This window comes from Apis florea, unplaced genomic scaffold (genome assembly GCF_048593485.1).
Source record: "Apis florea isolate Af1SG1 unplaced genomic scaffold, ASM4859348v1 contig_2201_pilon, whole genome shotgun sequence".
Taxonomy (NCBI): domain Eukaryota; kingdom Metazoa; phylum Arthropoda; class Insecta; order Hymenoptera; family Apidae; genus Apis; species Apis florea.
Window position 1 is genome coordinate 2,225,086 of NW_028256542.1, and position 19,185 is coordinate 2,244,270.

The window sequence follows — 19,185 nt, forward strand, 5'->3', positions numbered from 1 at the left end:
TTAAATTTAAATCAAGCGAAAGTGAGCAAAGATTTGCACTGAGAGAGGAACTCCTCGAGAATTTCACTCTCAAAATCTGTATCACTCATCTCAACTGTATATTCCACTCTCAAAACTATCCTCCACTTTACTGTATTTAAAACATTTCTTATTTTCACATAATTGGAGGAACCTTTTCCATTCTGCTCCCTCGATTATCAGATTCCTAGAATCCTGAAAACTAAATCAATTTTCCCTCCCAAATCTTTATATTATCTTAACAACATTTTTAAAAAGCCACGCATTATCGAATTTCGATTTATCGCAAAGGTCAACGCCTCGCTCGAACGAGGAGGCCATCGACTTCCGTTGCGAATTCGAGACGGCCGCAGCCGGTAATCGAGCTCCACACAGCAGAGGAAGGGGCGGCTGGTAATCCAGTTTTAGCGGAGGGATCGAATCGATATCAGGGCCGATTAACTAATTCTATAATTGGTCGGAGGGAGGGGACAATGGGCGCGAGAACAGGGTTGGCGGTAAAATAAATTTCACAATTAAAATTACGGGGACGCGCGCGGATCGTGTACACGTTAATTGCGTCGAGTCGAGTAATAACGCGAAATTAATTACCCGTTAACCCGGCTTGGTCGATCCGATCAAATTATACCCGGGTTACACGGTGAACACGTACCGTTTATGAAACTTGTTAATTACACGTTTGTGGAGGGACGAGGGCTTGTTCCATCGTTTTATGTTTACGTGTACAGGCGCTTGTTGATACGAATATTTAATATTTTCGGGGAGATCGAATAATTTTAAGCTATTCGTATATTACACTCTTTACTATTCGTTTTTAATATTCGTCTCTTTTCTGATTAAGACACGATGCTTGAATTTTATGTTTACGATACGAAATATTTAAGATGCAATTAGTAAGAGATCTCAAAAATTCAATTCTCGATTAAATTCATTTATCTAAAATAATCGAACTTAAATACAAAATTAATTATCCGTTCAAACAAAATAGGATCGAATCTACAATCAGATGAAAATTCATCCCTTTCGAAGGATGAAACGAGGATTAATTCTATTATTCTCGTCTCTGAAAAATATCTCTGGGATATTTTTCCCCAATCAACCGTATTTGCGAGAATCCATCGTTCGACTCGTGGAACGATCACGAAGCAAAGGGTTGCTCGTATTGCTTCCGCTCTCTCCTCGTAAATAATTATCCGGGCGAAGGTTGATGCAGCAGCCAAGAGATAGTTAGCACAGAAAGGCATTCCTTATTCCTCCCGCGAGATCGTTTCCGAATTAATGCACAGCTCGTGGCTGGAATAGTAGCCACGGTTTGCTCGGTCCAGTCCGCGAGAATGAATTACTTGGAAAAGTGGGGGTTGCGTGGGGGTGGCGGGCAGCCAGAGGACGCTCGACTTTTCAGAACCAATTATCGAATCCTATCTCTCCACCTCTTTCATTAAATTCGAATTAAGGAGGAACCTACGATTTTCCACTCTGTGCACCACCTTTGATTTTATCGTATTTCCACGAGAGGAGAAGGGGAGAAGGGATTAGGTATGAAATAATGGTGGTGTGATATCATTTCTTTTTTCTCGTGATTTCTTTAAAAAGAAATTGCAAGTGGAGCATTATCGAATTGTTCATGGAATCGAACAACGAAGCATTTTGCAATTATTTTTTAAATACGAGAATATTGTTGTTATAATTTGAAATATAATGTGAATATTATGAAAAATATATTATTTATTAAATAATCGACGAATCGATCGTTTTTCCTTGATTTTAGTACGCATAAAAGAATTATTCGAAGATTCGAATAATTTCGATATTTTTGTGACACAATTTGATGTAAACTTGACAATTAATAATTGATAAATAATTGAATAATAAATATAATATTAGCTAATAATGTTTATTATTTAATCAACGAACAACAACAAGTGAATAACGATAATAATATTGTTGTTATTTATCAAATAATATTATTTATTGTTGAAGTGTTGAAGTAAATTCGTATTATAATGGAAAATTTATCATTGTTTGAGTTGCTCTACTCCATTTGTTCGCATAAAGAATTTTACTCAAACGAATATCCTCGTTTTTAATTATTAACAATCAAAAAATTAACAATTTTAATTTTCGTCGCATTTACTCTTACATTTCCAATTTTCTTCGAAATTTTATTACAATTCATTCCTTTAATTTTTCAATCGCTCATAATCAAATCGCTCTTGAAATGGAAAAATCTTCAAATCTAAAGTTTTGAATTTGAAGCCTGAGAGTATCGAGAGAACTCTTTTTTTCGTTCGACTATTGTCTTTCTTTTGCACTTTGCTATCTCTATACACGTGAGGGACACGTGAAAACATACGCTTGTAAATCGGCTCTGTCGATTCACCGATGGAAAATATTTTCGCATCCCCACTTTTTTATCCCTTCGCAACATGGATGGAAGAACGAGGCAGGGAAAAAAAAGTTGTTCGCTTTGAGCGAGGCTGGCCGGTTGTTCCGAGAGAAAACGCTTCACGAATCTGTTATTTCATCGAGGATAAAAACAACGAAGAAATTAGAAGGATTAGGGAGTCGCTTTCCCCGGGCTCGTCGTTTGCAAACAGTCGCAAGCTTGCAAAATAACTCGAACGAGAATATCCTCGTTTAGGGGCTTCCACAGGTTTCTCGAGAAAATTCTTCTTGCATAACGTCTACTTGTTATTGCGGATGGCTCGTTAAACGGAGACTTGATACAATATTGATGTTCCACAATAAATGTTACGAGATTTACGACGTATTGGAAAAATTTATTTTCCAGATAAATTTTTTCTTTTTTTTTCTTTTTTTTTTTTTAAGAATCCAGATTATCGGCGTTCCTTTACGGACTTATTCTTTACGCGAGACATATCGAACGAGGGTAACGACGTTAAACCGTTTATGTCTTGCCCGAGCTGTTAGTTTCCATAAAGTGAATCGATTCGATATTATATGTGATTTTGATAGTGATCGTTAAATCTTTTAGTACTATTACACGTATTAACTATTATATTGTGGCATTTTAGATTTTATTTTTTTTCTTTATTTTAAGTGTAAATTATTTAAACAATTGACTTCTTTTAACATTATTTTCTCCTCTTTTTATTATTTAACATCAGTAATCATCCACGAATTCTTTTCCTTTCCGTTCCATTACACGTTCATCACACATATTAATCGTGAATTTTTTGAATAATTTTTTATTTCAAATTTAGTTTTCCAATAAAAATTCGTAATTTCAACAACATTTCTTTCGTTTTATCTCTTCCTATTTTCATTCGCTTATTTATTTCCTTTTTCTTTTCTTTTCTTTGATTAAGTTGAGACGTATATTAATCGAATACTCTCGCGTGTCGATTTTCAACGAAACAAAACGACACGGAGAATATAAACTGACGGAACGAAATGAAATAGTTATCTCCGATCGGCCATGCGTATGGTACTGGCATTCTATCAAACTTTATCTGGGTGGGAGTAAACGCGAACTCGCGTAAATATGCCAGTAAGTGGTGAATATCCGATGGGATGGCGTGTTCTGGTGAACCGTGTACAACGACCAGATTCGTGGCCAAATTTCTACCTAAAATTATATTATCGTGGAAAGAACAAACGGAAACCAACCACCCCCGGCAAAAATCATCCACGATTGATTTTATATAAGATTTGTCAAACCTTTTGTCTTTCACCTTTCCATTTTTATCCCTTTTTGTTAATTTTTAATTCACAAAATTTTAATCGATCGAGATACATTTTATTTTGATAGAATGGATTTAAAATGCTTTTGAAGATTTTAGCTTAAAAATTGATCGATTTGAAACGAAATAATATCTACAACCTTCTTTAATATTAAAGAATTAGGATTTCTCTAAAATTTAAAGATTTAAAATTATCTTGTCATTTTTAATTAGATTTACCTCAGATTCTCCTATTAAACTAGAAAGTATTTTTAAATCAGTATCAAACTTAAAATTCAACTAATCCTCAAAAGTATCGATATTAAATAATCGAACATTTCGTCATTCGGATGGAGAGCTTGATTTATCACCTCCAAACAAGATATAACTACTTCCTTTTTGCTCGTATAATTTCACGGGGGATGAAAAACGACGTGGTTCGTACGATCCACGTTGGTAGGAGAGAAGAACACGCATTTCAATCGTTTTCCTATTTTCGTTTTATCTCTTTCCATCCCTCCGTTTATATCGACATCTTCTTTGGTGTATACGATCGATAATGCATTGGAATATATTTACGATGTAACGATCGAGAATGCATCGGGGAGGGGAGGGTTGAAACGAGACCGGAATTTTTGCATAAATGGCACCTTTGTTGCGAGATATTCCTTTTGCGAAAGGGCGCGAAAAATCAAACGATTTATTTTCATTTCGCGAGAGTGTAGAAATGATTTTATTGTCTCTTTGAGAAGATTTCAATTTCCATTTAATTATGTGAAATATACGTTCAATCTGCGTCCTAAATTTATTTTAATTACTTATATTGCTTTGAAGTCATACGTGAAATTACATATTTGTAATTTATTTATTTTATTCAATTAAAATTCAATCTGATTGTTTTGCATTGTTTCTTTGTCATAGAATTAATTTATTTATTATTTAAAATATTTATCGAGCATAATTTGTTTCAAGACTACATCATTTTCCTGTAGACAAGAAGAACTTGGTTTCTTAAGGACATTAAGCGACACGTAATACTATTTTGTCTACTAATAATATTAAATCATTTTCTTGAACATTTCAGAAATATGAATTTTCACCACGTTAATTCTGTATTTCGTAATTTCTTCCAAATATTCAACTTTATTGTAAAAATGGCAATAGATAACAATGCGTGTATAAAGTAAAATTTATAACATAATAGTTAAATTGTAATTGAATCGTTACTTTTATTGTTCTACTGTCAAATATAATTTCTATTATTTCAATGGAACCGATTTATTTGCAACCCACTACACAACCCACTAACAAAAATAATTTCTCGTCCAACTATAAACGTCAAATTCAAAAAAAATAAAAAAATAAAAAAAAGAAAAAAATCAATAAAAATGAACTTAACGTGCTTTTCCTCTGTGGTCAACGTATGTACGTCTCTTTCACTGATTTACACAACGAGTTATAAACGGTTAGTTCCGGATAAATTTTTTTTTTTTTCACTGACTGTTTATGTCCCATTGTTCTTTTTTCCGTCATATCCTCTGTTTCGCGCTCTTCCATGAACCCGAGCGAGGTGATAACAGCTGGCCCAGTAAATCAATTCTTTCTTTTTTTTCTCTCACCACTACTCACAGCTGTCACGTTGACAATCTGCGTTGGAATGGGTGAAAGATCATTTTCAAACATCAAAATCTGTCTACTAACGAGATTGAAAAATTTGAGCATCGATAAATCTTTCCATCGATATTTTGTTTGTTTTTTTTTTTTTTTCTTTTTTAATGTAAATTCATCCAAAAATTAATTCGATTTGTAAAAGAAAATTCCAAATATCCGAAAGAATTTTTAATTTATACTATCAATCAAATGTGTAAAACCATGATCGAAATTCGAAGATTGGAAAGCTGCTTGCTCCAAGATACTAATAATTCGATTTCTAATAAAACGAAATTATTCGATACAAATCGTCGCTTATGCATAAATTTTCAATCAAAATTATTATCACAAAGTATCAAAACAACCCCTTACTCAAACCCCCTTTGATCATAACCACCATGATTTCCGTTTGATTCGCGTAGATCGCACTTGTACACACATATTCTTCTGCAGCATAACAGAATTGCAGAGAATATAAATAAAAACGAAAGATATTCACAAATCGACAAATCGATATTACCGCGTTAATAATCGTGAATAACAATAATATCGCGTAAAATCGTAATCGTGTCGTTGAAAGATACTTTATTCTCTCGGCGATAAAATAATGGTTTATACAAAGCGGATGCGCGAAAACCACGTGATGGTTGAAAGCCACGAAGGATTAATAAATCGTTGGAAGGAAGCGGAGATTTCGAAATCTGGCCCTCGAGCCCACCCCCTCGCGCGCGTTCCATCCCACCCCTCGCCCAACTTATGAAATTCAAACGCCCCCCCTCCCCCCCCCCTCCCGTGCCGGGCATTATTTTCATACATCACGGTTTGCCCGCCCGTTATAACGTCATGTACATAACATACTATGTAATATGTATTAACTTACGTTAAGGGTATACGTACTATTACTCGGAGCCTCCTATTATCATTTATAGTGACACAGTCATGCCACCCGGGGGAGCACGATATAATGTACAAAGTATATTAACAGGAGAAGTATATATATACATATATACATCGTATAAAGTAGTATATTGGGACATCGATAACGCATGCTGATATCTATCGAATATTCATATCGCGTTTATTCCTGGCGGGTGGGCGGGCGGCGCCACAGATAATTCCACCGTTACAAAGTGTCACGAGGTTTGTTCCCGGATACGCGCACGATAGAGGTTTTTGTTTCTCGCGATCCGTTTCAATTTGAATAATTGTTATTCACGGGGAATTCGAGTATCGAGTTGGACGGTGGAATTATACGAAAAGGGGGGGGAGGGTGATTTTTGCAGGATTCTCGTTGGATTTCGAATGAAATTTTTAATGGTTAGAATTTGAGAGGAAAAAATTAATGTAATTTTTATTTGAATTGTCGGAATTTGGATATGGGAAGATTATGGAAAAGAAAAATGGCTTTTCGAAGGTTTTTAAAAGAGGGATTGGATTTTGAAGATCGTAATTTAGAAAGAAAATTGTATAGATTTAAATTTTGGAAAAATTAATTAATACATAACGATACATGCATTCGGATAAAATTATAGAAAAGAAAGTTTGAGATCTCGTTTGCGCGATTGAATTTTGAATAGGAATGTTGAAATTTTTAATTGATTCGAATTTGGAGGAGATCAGAGAATTTGGATTGATTTCTTGAAAAATTTAAGCGAGGGTAATGATAATAAATTATTCTAATTATTTCATAGAGGAATTTCTCTGAACAATTCGTGAAATATATTCTCTATATTCAAATCGATATTAACAAAATTAAAAAAAATATTTCTTTGAAATATTTAATACGTTCAAATTTTGTATAATAGAATCGAAACGAAGCGATCGAATAATAATACGATGGAAAATAAGTATGAAAAATTGCATTGAAATGAATGGTAAAACTAAATCGAACAAACAAATTGTAACGTGATCGTTTGAGAGGATTTATGACTTGATATATCATTATTCAAATCTCCTCGACAGAGATTCTACTGATCTCTTGCTTTATATATTGGCATCTATGTATAATCATACATATTTACATATGTAGATCCACGATCGATTGTACGTATATTTCATTGAGACTTTCGAGTAGATCCTCATCTATTATTAAAATCGCTGCGCGATGAAATTGTTTTTCAACACGAAATTCTTCTTATTAAATTCATAAAATTTATTATAACATACATACGACGAAATATTATCAATTTTGAAATTTCATCGTGTGCATGGTGCGAGGAAAATTAACACGTTGTTAAATATATATAAATTCATACATTGTATTGAAAAATTTCAATTTAATTAAAACAGAAATATTTAATTTCCTTCTCCAATTTAAAACTTTCCTCCAACGAAATTCATAATAGCTAGAATTGTCGAATATTATTAACTTTATTATAACAACAATTAATCTTTTAAAATTTTAATCCTATTTACCGACCAAGTATTATTTCAATATCTCCCAATCTTGCTCTTAATTTAATAAAAATTAATTTCCTTTCAAAACTGAACCTCATTTCATAATTTCGTTTTATACGTTATTCCCGTTACGCTTTTTCTTCGAAGAAAGAAAGAGTCATACGCGCAATTGACGCCAATAACGAGCTGAAACGATGTCAAACTCGTTCCAACGGAATCGTCGTGCACAATGCCGCGTTTGCCTTTACGACCACGCACTTCCGTCCGAGCTGTATATCTTGTTACAACCCATCCTGGCTTAAGACGGACCAATCAACATGCTCGTGCACGCGGTCGCAATTGGTTAAAATTAATGTTGCCTCAGTTTACCCTCATGATTACGACTGATATTCTACGCTCTTCGAGCCAACCGTCGTTTGAAAACTAATCGTTTTTAATCGGTCTTAATCAACGGGGCCAACTGAAGGTTCCTAAGGGTAAAGACCTGTCGAGGAATTATTATTTATTTACCCCGTTCGTTTATCGAGGTTATTGTCCCCTTAATCTGTCGATTTTAATTTTAAACACTTGTTTTGTTCCTCGAAATGCTTGGAATTCTTTTTTTTTTTTCCAATTATTTAAATAATTCTAATCTATCGAATTTATAGAAGAAATAAGAGAAACATTTCCATGTTTCCAAAGTGAGTTTTATAGAATTTTATCGATCAGCTTATAATTTTATTAACAGATCATAAAATCGGTACCATAAAAAGTGGAAAGTATCCTCCATTGCGTTCCTCTGTAACATTCCTCTATAATTTATAATGTTCTCGATATCTCGAAGACCTATTCTATTTCCGGCTCGTGGCAGTTAGTCAAAGAATTTTCGTTCGACGGTTTTCAGAAAGGGGGCAAGATGCAACCATTCGAAGGCGCGATGTATAATACGTCATGACGGATTTTCCGGTGGCAAGCGGCCGAGAAAGACTCAATTTCCTCTTTCGAGCTGCCTTCCTTTGCCTCCGTTAAAACTAGTTTCAAATGCAATCAGAATAGACAGCGAGTTGCTGTTGCTCATTAAGCGAGTTAGCGAAATTGTGGATTCTTCGGGGTTACAAGGAAACTTCCTCCTCGCCAACCCGTAATAGCCGCGCGACAAAGCGTCTGAATCTCCCCTTCATATTTACATTTTTACCTCGTTATAACGTTGTTAATCCATTCGTGTAAATATTTAATTTCGACAGCACGAATTAAACGAACGTTCTCACCGAGATAACTTTCTTTCTTGAAAAATGAAATATCAACGAGAGTGTATGAAATAATGTTTACGTGTTTTAAAAGGACACGTTTATTTTCATAAACGTGCAACTAATTCACACGTATCGATGAAACGTGTATAATACTTTACGACGAATAGTGTTTATACGAACACTTTGTTGTTTTCCTTTCACTTTTCGAACTTCTTGCTCGAATTGAACAAAATTCTACTTCAATCATGCCCGCGCGATTCCACGACTTCATCAGGAGCAAAACGAAGCAGCCTCGGCAGCAGACTCGAAATAATTTCCCCCCTCTCTCTCTCTCTTTCTCTCGAGGAATCTCTTTCATTCGCTCGAAAAACGGGGAAACGAAGAAGCTACGAAGGGGAGGGAAGAGCAACGATGCTGGGACGAAGTCGTCTGAGAAATGAGAAGCCCACGTTCGCGTTCAATTAGCGTCGCCACGAACGAGGGCGTTGACGCTGGCTGGAGCGAGTGGCACCGCTTAAGAAAGGCTCGCGAGCTCGTTAGGCTGGCCGCCGGAAAAGCGGAATGCGCGTCGGCTCAGAGGCGTCGTACGTAGACGTCGTAAACGAAGATGACGAGGCTTCGTCTTCGAAACCGCGACTTACCACGGCCGGCCACTTGACATCCCGACCCGCCCACGTCTCTCTCTGCTGTATAAACGGTCCAGAAATTTGCGACTACTTGGTAATTAATGACCGGACGAATGAATGTTTCTTTGGAATAATGTGAATGCTTTACGTTTCAATTTTTCGAAGGTTTGGATAAATGTGAATAAATATTTCAAAATGTTTGAAGAGGTATACTTTAAGAAAATAGATGGAATATTCCAGAGATCCTTCTATTATTCAATGAATAATTTATGACTTTTACAGGTAAATGTCGATATTTGATTCATTTTTCAAATTCTTTTTTAAAAAACTAGGAAGCTTTAATTCTCGTAATCATTACAATCTTTGATTCGAAAATGATCGTTTAAAATTCTCCAAGGAATGAAACTGAGAGCGACTCGAAGATTCGAAATATATCCCATAATTTTTTCCATCGTAATCTAACCGAAACCAGGATTCACGGTAAATCGTCTAATCTTTCTAAAACCAACCGAAATTCACCCGCAACCCCTTAGCAGCGTACCACGGTTTTACTTCTCACGGAAATCCCTTCCGTAGTAGTCCATAAATCGTTGTTCGCGTATCGCTCGATTTAACCAGGAATTTATCCTCCCCTTTCCTGAAACGATCGTGTAAAAAGGAACGAGAGAGGGTCGGATCCGAGCGGAGAAGAAAAAACTCAAATACTTACATAGAAAAAAAAAGAAAAAATCGAAAGAGGCGTAAATTGAAAAAAACAAGAGGAAAAAATGTTGAATCTAGTGGCAATATGGCGCGAATCGACGAGCGCGAAACATGCGAAATGAACGGGGCGCGAGTCCGTTTTCAATAAAGCGTAGCTGCTGCCTGTCGAATTTATTACACGTTTAATTAGTGGACAAATAACACGATTAACGAGGAACGGCCTGCGCGCGATAGTTTGTCGAGACAGGGTGGAAAAACCTCGGCGTTGGAAAACTGTTGCGCGGGAAAAATGGCCGCCGTATTTTTGTCGCGGCACCAAGGAGGAAGGAAAAAAAAAAAAAAGGAAAATGGGAAACGGCTAATTGCCCGGTGGATTTTTAACGCGATATTTTTGAACTCGTTGCTATAGATCTTTGGGGAAAGAGACGCGATTTTTTGTTCTATACTTCTCTAGATTTAATTTAATTTTTACTTTATAGAATACTTTAAAGAACATTTTTTCTAAATTTCTTAAAGGAAAACCTTTTTAAAAAAAAACAGCGATAACCTCAAATGGAATTTTTAAAAAAAATATTAAAAGTTACAACTTCGTCCAAAAATTGAATCCAAAGAAATCCTTTGAGATCCAACTGTTGATAGAGCAATCCAAATGAATTTCACATATAAATTTCACGTGTCGTTGGAAAGGTATACTTTGCCTAGATTTCCCAAATCCGTCCCTTGCGCACATAAACACGCACGCAAGCCTTAGGGGGTCCTTAATCAAGCAAGCAACGAACGGTGGTCGTTCGGTGACAGACACTGGCGGGGAACACGGCTTTCAGCTGCTCCGTCCATTGTCCTCCCGTCTCGTTCCGCCTCGTCGTGTGGCATGTTAATTAATCCGCTAATTATTAAACTAATTGCCGGCTTAATTGGCTCGCGAGAAACCCACTCCTCATTGAGCTTGATCTTGGTCTTACGAAGGAGGCGAAAGAAGAAGGGGGTCGACCACAGTGGAGAGACAAGAGGGATGAAAAGGGGAAAAAAGTAGCCATTAGCTAGTATTAGTCAGTAGTTGGTACAACGTTATCGATTTGATGAAAACATGTAAAACACGATTGTTGCACAATGTTATTTGCAACGTGTGTAGATAAAATATTTTCATCTTTCATCGAGGATTTGTATGTAATCGGTTTTATTTGAGATCATCGTCAAATTGTTGTTGACGATTTTTTAATATAAAAGAAAAAGAGATGGTTTTATTTGTAAATGAACGTGATATTATCGAGCTGTGTAATTCTCAACTGTTAGAGATTGGTCGTGTGTGCTTGTTATATATCTTGGGGCAGTAACAGACTGGTCATGTATGGGGTTAATAGGCAGTGGTGTACACAATTTACTCTGTCTGACCAATCTCTTGCAAGTTAGGAATTGCAAGCACAAATTGCAACGATTAAGAGGATTGAGATTTCGATTCTGGTATTTTTTTCTCCTTCGAGAAAACTCTGAACCTGTCCCCACTGAATAATTGTGCAGTATTTAATGGTAGAAGAGAATTCAAGAATAGAAGCGGAAGCTGAAAAATGAAAACTTGAAAAGATAACTACTAAGTTCGTGCCATTCGTGTCTTATAATTGCGGAATTGGAATTTACTTTGATTAATTGCATTACTCGTTATAACTTGGAAACTATCTACATTCTCTCGTCTAATTTCTCATCCTTGTAAGATAAGGTTCATTCTATATTTCATTCCACACCATTAAATTATAGTCACGTTGTTCCTATCATTATGCTATAAAGTTATAAATTATTTTCAACCTAACCTATTTTGAACGCGACATGATTTTTTTCAATAATCGTTAAATCGAATAACCCCCCATTTTTAATGTATACAGTGTCAAAGAGTTTATAGAAATTTTACGTCTAGCACAATTTTCAAAGTATCTAACTAACTGCTCTTTAAGATCGGTCACGGGACTCGTTGTGCCAGGCGTCGCCATTGTGTAACGAGCTTCAGTTGCGCCCTCTAGGGTACTCGATCTCGATAGCAACTTACGTTCCGATTCAAGATCTTTGCGAACGAGTTAACGTTGCCTTTGTTCAGCCTCTGTGACCGGTTTTGTATAGATTCTTTTGCTATAAGATTCTTAAGGGCAGAAAGAGCTTCAAATTATATTTGTTATACTTAGAAAAAGGATATATTATAGATACTTGATACGATGATTTCTTAAGGGGTAAGTAAGAGGTCTCGTTGAAATTAACAATACCTTCTTACGATAAGCCACATGAATAGTCTATCGAGGTATTTGATATACGACTGTTCTCAATTGTTAACGATCGTTTTCATCCTAACAATGTACTCAGACTTAACTCTCACGAACTCTCACAGTTGTGCGATTGGACTAACGATGGAGTCTCGTATATAATATAATATTCTCTCTTGAAAAATAATCCACTTAATACCAAGATGAATTTCGAAAAATTATATCATAAAATATCGTTGCTTTTTTATTACGTATCCTCAAATGGTATATGAATCATAAATGATCGATTTAACGCTTTATTATAGCGTTGTTCAATTCAATCGACGACGACAATTTTGTATATGATACTGTCCATGACTTCGATTAATGGCGCGTGCGAGATAATGCCTTATGCCACGTCTACAGCCATTCGAGAACAATACAGCAGCATTTAACAATTCAATTTTCACGATATGATAGAATTGTTGATATTGAGTTTTTTATCGATGGAAAAGATAAAGAAGCCAATTTTAAACAGAGTCACGCGATTATCGTGAATCGCCCAGTTTGAACCGGTTCAACGCGTGATCGAGATATTGTTTCAATCGGCAATCATCGTGCACGCGGAGGATCGATGGAAAAAAAAATCAACGGATTAACAAGTTTCATCAATAAACTCTCGCACGCAATCCCGTATCAAATATTGCCCCGTAAAAGCGCATGGATGCACTTCGATAATATCCGACGAAATTCGAAACTTTGTTCGACGAAGTTTAAACGAACTTGATAAATTCGCGTGGGGGGGAAAAAATGTGTTCACTTTTCTCTCCTCGTTTACGAAAGAAATAAAAGTAATTCTCCTATAGTTGTGGTATAGTAAGAGCAAGACAAATTTATAACTCGTTTCATTAAAGACAATCCATCTTGCAATATTGATAAATCGACGAGATACAATTTATAATACTTGTTATAATACAATCTTCTCGAAATTTTAATCCTTGACAATATTTATCAAGCTCGATAATTCATTACTCGTCGCGAACAAGAACGATATTTTTCAACGGCAACTCGAGTCAGGCAAATTCGTCCGAAATTCGTGGGAAATTCGCTCACGCGCATTTTCACCAACGCCACGTACTCGCTGTCGCCAATTCGAGCGCCCATAGAAGCGTCGTTGACGAGCTTCGAGCCATGGTCGAAACATCGTCAAAACACGAGCACAAAACGGAAGCGGAAAAAAAGGTATAAAAAAGAGTGAGAGAGAGAGAGAGAAGGGGGGAGAGGGAAGAAACAAAAGAGGATCGAAACGTATCAAAATTTCAGATACGCCCTAGATCCCGGACCTCTTCACAGAGGAAAAAGAGAGGCGGCATTGTGCCTGGCATTCACCGAGGAAGCTCACGATTCACCTTGCATAATGCAATAACTTGTCTCGACGAGCGGCGGGCGCACAAATGAAACAAAAGAATCGGTCGCTGGTATTTTTCTGTTTGCATCGGACGAAAAAAGGAAAAAAAAGAAAAAAAAAAGAGAAAGAAAGAAAGAAAAACGAGAAAATGAGCGGGGAGGGAGAGGACAGGTGGTGGAGGAGGAGGAGAACACTCGAAAAACCCCTAAAAGGGGGAGTCCACCCCTGTGTGCGTATCACGGCCTAACCAAAGGGGAGGGGGGGGCACACGCCCTATTGTATCGTGGTTAACTGCTGCTTGCCACGGCATAAAGCGATTCAAAAGACAACGAATTATTTAAAATGGCTCGTTAAATTGTTCCCCGAAGCCGTCGAACCGAATCGTTTGTCGTTTATTAAGTGGGAGAAAGATTGTCGCAAGCTTGAGGATCGAGGATTGTTGTTCGAGCTCGTTGAAAAGTTGTTGGGAACTTTTTGGAAACCTTTTGTGTGCTTTTCCTTCTTCTCCTTTCTTTTCGTTTTGTTTTAGTTCTGTTCTTATTTGAGAAGAGAAAGTGAAGGGCTTTTTTGCATTGGTCTTTTTATGCGGATTGAATAAGATTTTGCATAATTATTTGGGATACTTGCGCGACTGAATCGAAAATAAAGGATATTTTGTTTTCTCCTTTATTCATTATTCTAGATTTATTATTCTTGATTTAATAACTAGTTGTGGCAAATTTGTATTCTTCTATATTTATATTTATTTTTGTTCATATCCTTGTTTGACTATATGATATTATCTATTTATTTTTGCAACTTCTTTAAACTAATAAATTAAATAGGAAATCTTGTTAAGTTTATCGATATGATTGAGTTTAACAAAATTTAAGTTGTACAAAGAGAAGAAAAAGACGACACGATATCGAGTCGTCTTTCAATGAAAATCAAAAAACGCGTGGATATTTTATCAATTTATACGACATAGAACTGTCGTTGCAAAATGGAACATATCGATGAGCAATCGGTCGCTCTGGTCCTCTCGATCATGATGCTTCCCAGAAAGCAATCTAACTTGTCACGTTATTAATTTTTAAACACTAGCCTCTACACTATATTTCCGTATATATACGTTCAACACGTTTATTGATTCAACAGCTTGTGATCAATTATTCGTTGTGGCGAAACAAAATGGATGCACCTGTCACTTCGAATCAACCGATATTTTGCGAACGCGATTTTCTTGGATTACGTCAATCATAATGCGCGTATTGAATGTTTTATTATTTTTACGAGATACAAAAGCGAAAATACGAATTGACACGTGAAATCATTCGTGATATTTAATTATGCAAGAAAATAAAAATGCAATAAAAATGTTTTGACATTCATTCTTAAAATAAAAGAAAGGGAGAATGACGAAATAAAAACTATAGATCGAGTCGTGATTTTTTCGAATACTGATCGTATTTCTTATTTTAATAAGAAAATTAAGAAAATTAAAAAAATTTCATTCTCAATAAAATTCCGTATAAAAAAATTGATTAATGAGTGATTCTTAGAACATTATTCAATTCATTTGCTTACAATATTTAAAATAAGAGGGAATAAGAGATTTTTTAAGAAAATTTAAATCGACAAAATCTCTTATCTGATTCGTACTTTTATAAAAAAAATTTTAATTATCATCTAGAAGGAGATATTTTAATTTATAATCACGAAAAAGATTTATTTCTTCTATCAAGCCCCACGAAATTAATTTCATATTTGAGAAACTGGATAGTTGGTCAATTCGATTTATTTTTCAACAGAATGCCTGATTTCCTCCTCAATAAATATTTAATACGTTCGGCTTTATTTCGTGCGCGCTGCTTCCAATCAGTAAGAGGAGGAAGCTCGTTTGTGAATGCAAAGTATCTTCTCAAACTTTTATAACGTTGGATTAAAAAATTATCTCGAATTTACAATTCGTAAGCGAAATTTTCTTCAAAAAATATACCGTGAAAACAATTGAGAGAAGCGAAGCCAAAAAAAGAAATATATCTATATTTTTCTAAATCTTGACAATTTGATTGCAAAAATACAACAGAATTCATCGTAATTACGAGAAGAAAAAATTCTAATCGATTACAATTTTTATCTTTTACATTTGAGTAAGAGTTTGGATCATTGTACAAATAAAAATAAAATTTTTAACTAGCAAATAAATGGATGCTTGATTATTTTTGTACAATAATTATGATACTTGGAATAATAACTTTAATGTACAATTTCCTCAATCCACGATATAGATAATTTAAATCTTTTAATAGTATTCGACTCGAGTTGATCATATTGCGGAAAAATTTCATTAAATTATTCATAACAAATGTTATTTTACTTTCATCGAGGCGATGAATAATTAAAAAGATATTCACTAAACGAACGTTATCAATATTTAAGACGAGAGATATAATAAAAAGAACAAGGAATGCAAAGTACGATACCGTTGGACGAGCCTCGATTTTCAAGAAAAATCAACGTTGAGTGGCCGCGGTTCTAGATTGGCGCACTTGACTGAAAACGTTTCGTAAAGCTTTGCCGTGGACGTGAAAAGTTTTCGAAGTCGAAAGTTACCGCAACCCGTAGGAAATACATCTTTGTGTTTAACTTTTCTTCTGAATCTTGCAATAATCCACGTGTCAGACTGATTTGATCTCGGCCAACTTTTTAGATGCATAATATATACCGCGAATTAAATTTCTTCCCTCGAAGTCCCTTCAACGTTGTTCACCTCGATTTTGAAAAATAAGAAACTTTGATTAATTGAAATATTCTATGAAATCTAGAATTTCTGCAAATCTAATGCAAACTTAAATTACAACTTTATAACAAGTAAACCAACATTCTTTTATATTTATATTTGTTTTGATCTTTCAAAGATGTCTCATCATGAATATATTAATTATCTTTTAGCGTTTCTTCTTTCGATATCGAACTTTTCTATTTTCCATCCTATTAACGTTTTCTTCTTAAAATCAATATTGATTTTTTAATCGTTGAAAAATTCCCGTTTCAAATAAATAAAACCTATTCGCGTCGAGTCGTAAACAGGGAGCAAAAATCTGTAGCGATTCAAGCTATAAGAGATTCAACAGTCCGCGGAAATGTTCGAACGATGGCAGCCGTGTGGAACAATCACGGATTTACGGTCGTTTTATTCCCTCCAAATAACTATTTTATTTCCTCCTTCTTGACGGATTGTTGAAAGATTTGCCAAACGGGACGAACGAAACTCGTAGTGAAAGGAAAAAAAAAAAAAAAATCTGTCGAAATGTGCTACGTTTGAAGTGATAAAAAAAATTTTTGTAAAACATCTAAAGATTCTTCGATCGTTCGAAGACTTGTTTCACAATTAATTTCGTTTAAAGAAAAGAGGAAAAATTTAAATATACGAAAAAGAACGAAAAACCATTCTCTTTAAACCTTCCTTTTCCCTCCCTTTGAATCAATATCCTTCAAATTGATTAAAATTTCGCGTTATAATCATTAATCATTCAAACTTCGCCCAACTCTTCGTCCCACCGATCCCGAACGACCATTCTCATTTTCAACTTTCGCACAATTTCAAAAATGAATATTCTCGAGCAGAAACAATAACTCGGCCATTCTCCCGTTTAATGGCTCGAACACCGCCTATCTTCGACGCCTTTCACGCAATCGTTTTGTCGCGATTCCACAACCCTCCTCCCCTGGAAACGGGATAATTCCGCTTGTTCATTCCGGTTTTATCGTGTCCGTTCGCGGTTCGACTCGTGTGCCAAGCGCATGACAAATTCGCACGATCTCGAAATCATTCACGAATTCTACTACTTCGCCGCTTTCGCTCGTGTCTTGAATACCGGATGCCATCTCCATTCCCAATTCCCCATCGCCATCTCTTCCACTCCCTTCCTTTTCACGCGCCGCTCTCTCTCTCTCTCTCTCTCTCTCTCTCTCTCTCTCTCTCTCTCTCTCTCTCTCTCTCGTTTCGATTGTGTCGACGCGAACGACGTATCTGGTTATTGTTTTAAGTGGCACGTAGTTGACTCGCGATTTGACGTGGAACGAGTATTACGATCTCGAGGAATATCGCTTTTTGGCCACTGAATTCTTTCTTCTTCGACGGTGATGGGAACGATCCGAGTTGAGATTGATGAGGGCTATTCGGTTAGCTTGGAATTTTAGCCTTTAATTGCCCATTTTTTTTTCTTTTTATTAAATTGGTACCTTTCAACAAGATGGTTATTTCGTTTGTTTCGAAATCAAGAATTTATGCACACGACGGGTATGTTTTTAAAGGAACGAATGGAACGAAAAGAGAGATTGAATTCAATCAGGATCGTTATAAATTAATCCAATTAATTTTTAAAATTGAAAAGAAAAAGAAGAAATTGAATTTTCTAGGTGGAGGAAACGATAAGAAACATTTTTCAGCAAATTAACGTTTCCTTTTCTGCAATCTCTGTAAAAATCGAATACGGTAATAATAATTAGAACCTCACCCCAATTTCGGCAATTTTTCAACGGTACTTGAAAAATTAACGCAAAATCAACGCCCTCTAATTAAGCAATCAAATATTCTCTCGAATACGGCGAAAACTTATCAAACGGCGCGACAAAGGAATACAAATTTCACAATCGATTCACATGCGAAAATGTTGCCGTTTTACGGCGTACAACCACTCGAAAAATGTTCGATCGCATTTTCGAGGACGATAATTATACCCGGCCGGATCGGATATTTTTAATTAGCCCGGCTATTTGCCACGCTTGCTCGGCGAAGCGGCGATAAACAAATTAATGCGACTGTGTTAAAAAACACTCGTTTGGCAGTGAGAGAATGAAAAGGGGTGGGAGGGAGAGGAAATTACTCCCTTGTAGGGATTCGAGGTTTCTCTCTCTCTCTCTTTTTTTTTCAACACCTACCCATTACACCAATAATTGCTATTTTTTTTTTTTTCCCACATCCAGTCGACCGGCAAATGGAGTTCGACTAGCTTTCTCTGTAAATTTTTTCGACGCTTGTTTACGCGACAGGCCAACTGGACAAATTCTGTCGTATTTTTCACGCTGTCGTTCGTTAAACGAGAAGACTTTTCGCTTGTTTTGAATATTCTTTGTCGTGCGATGATCTTTTTTTTTTTTCCTTCTTCTTCTTTTTGTATATATATCTGGAAACAGTGTGTATTCAAGGTAACGTTTTTGCAGAAATTCATGAATTGGAGGAATTTTGAATCGTTTGAAGTG

At 35.7% G+C, this 19,185-nt stretch overlaps 1 protein-coding gene across 2 annotated transcripts in view; it reads left to right on the forward strand.

The window, feature by feature from the left end:
* LOC100868445 (uncharacterized) overlaps positions 1–19,185 on the forward strand; it is an 80,050-nt gene that overhangs the window by 53,002 nt on the left and 7,863 nt on the right. The window lies entirely within an intron of this gene.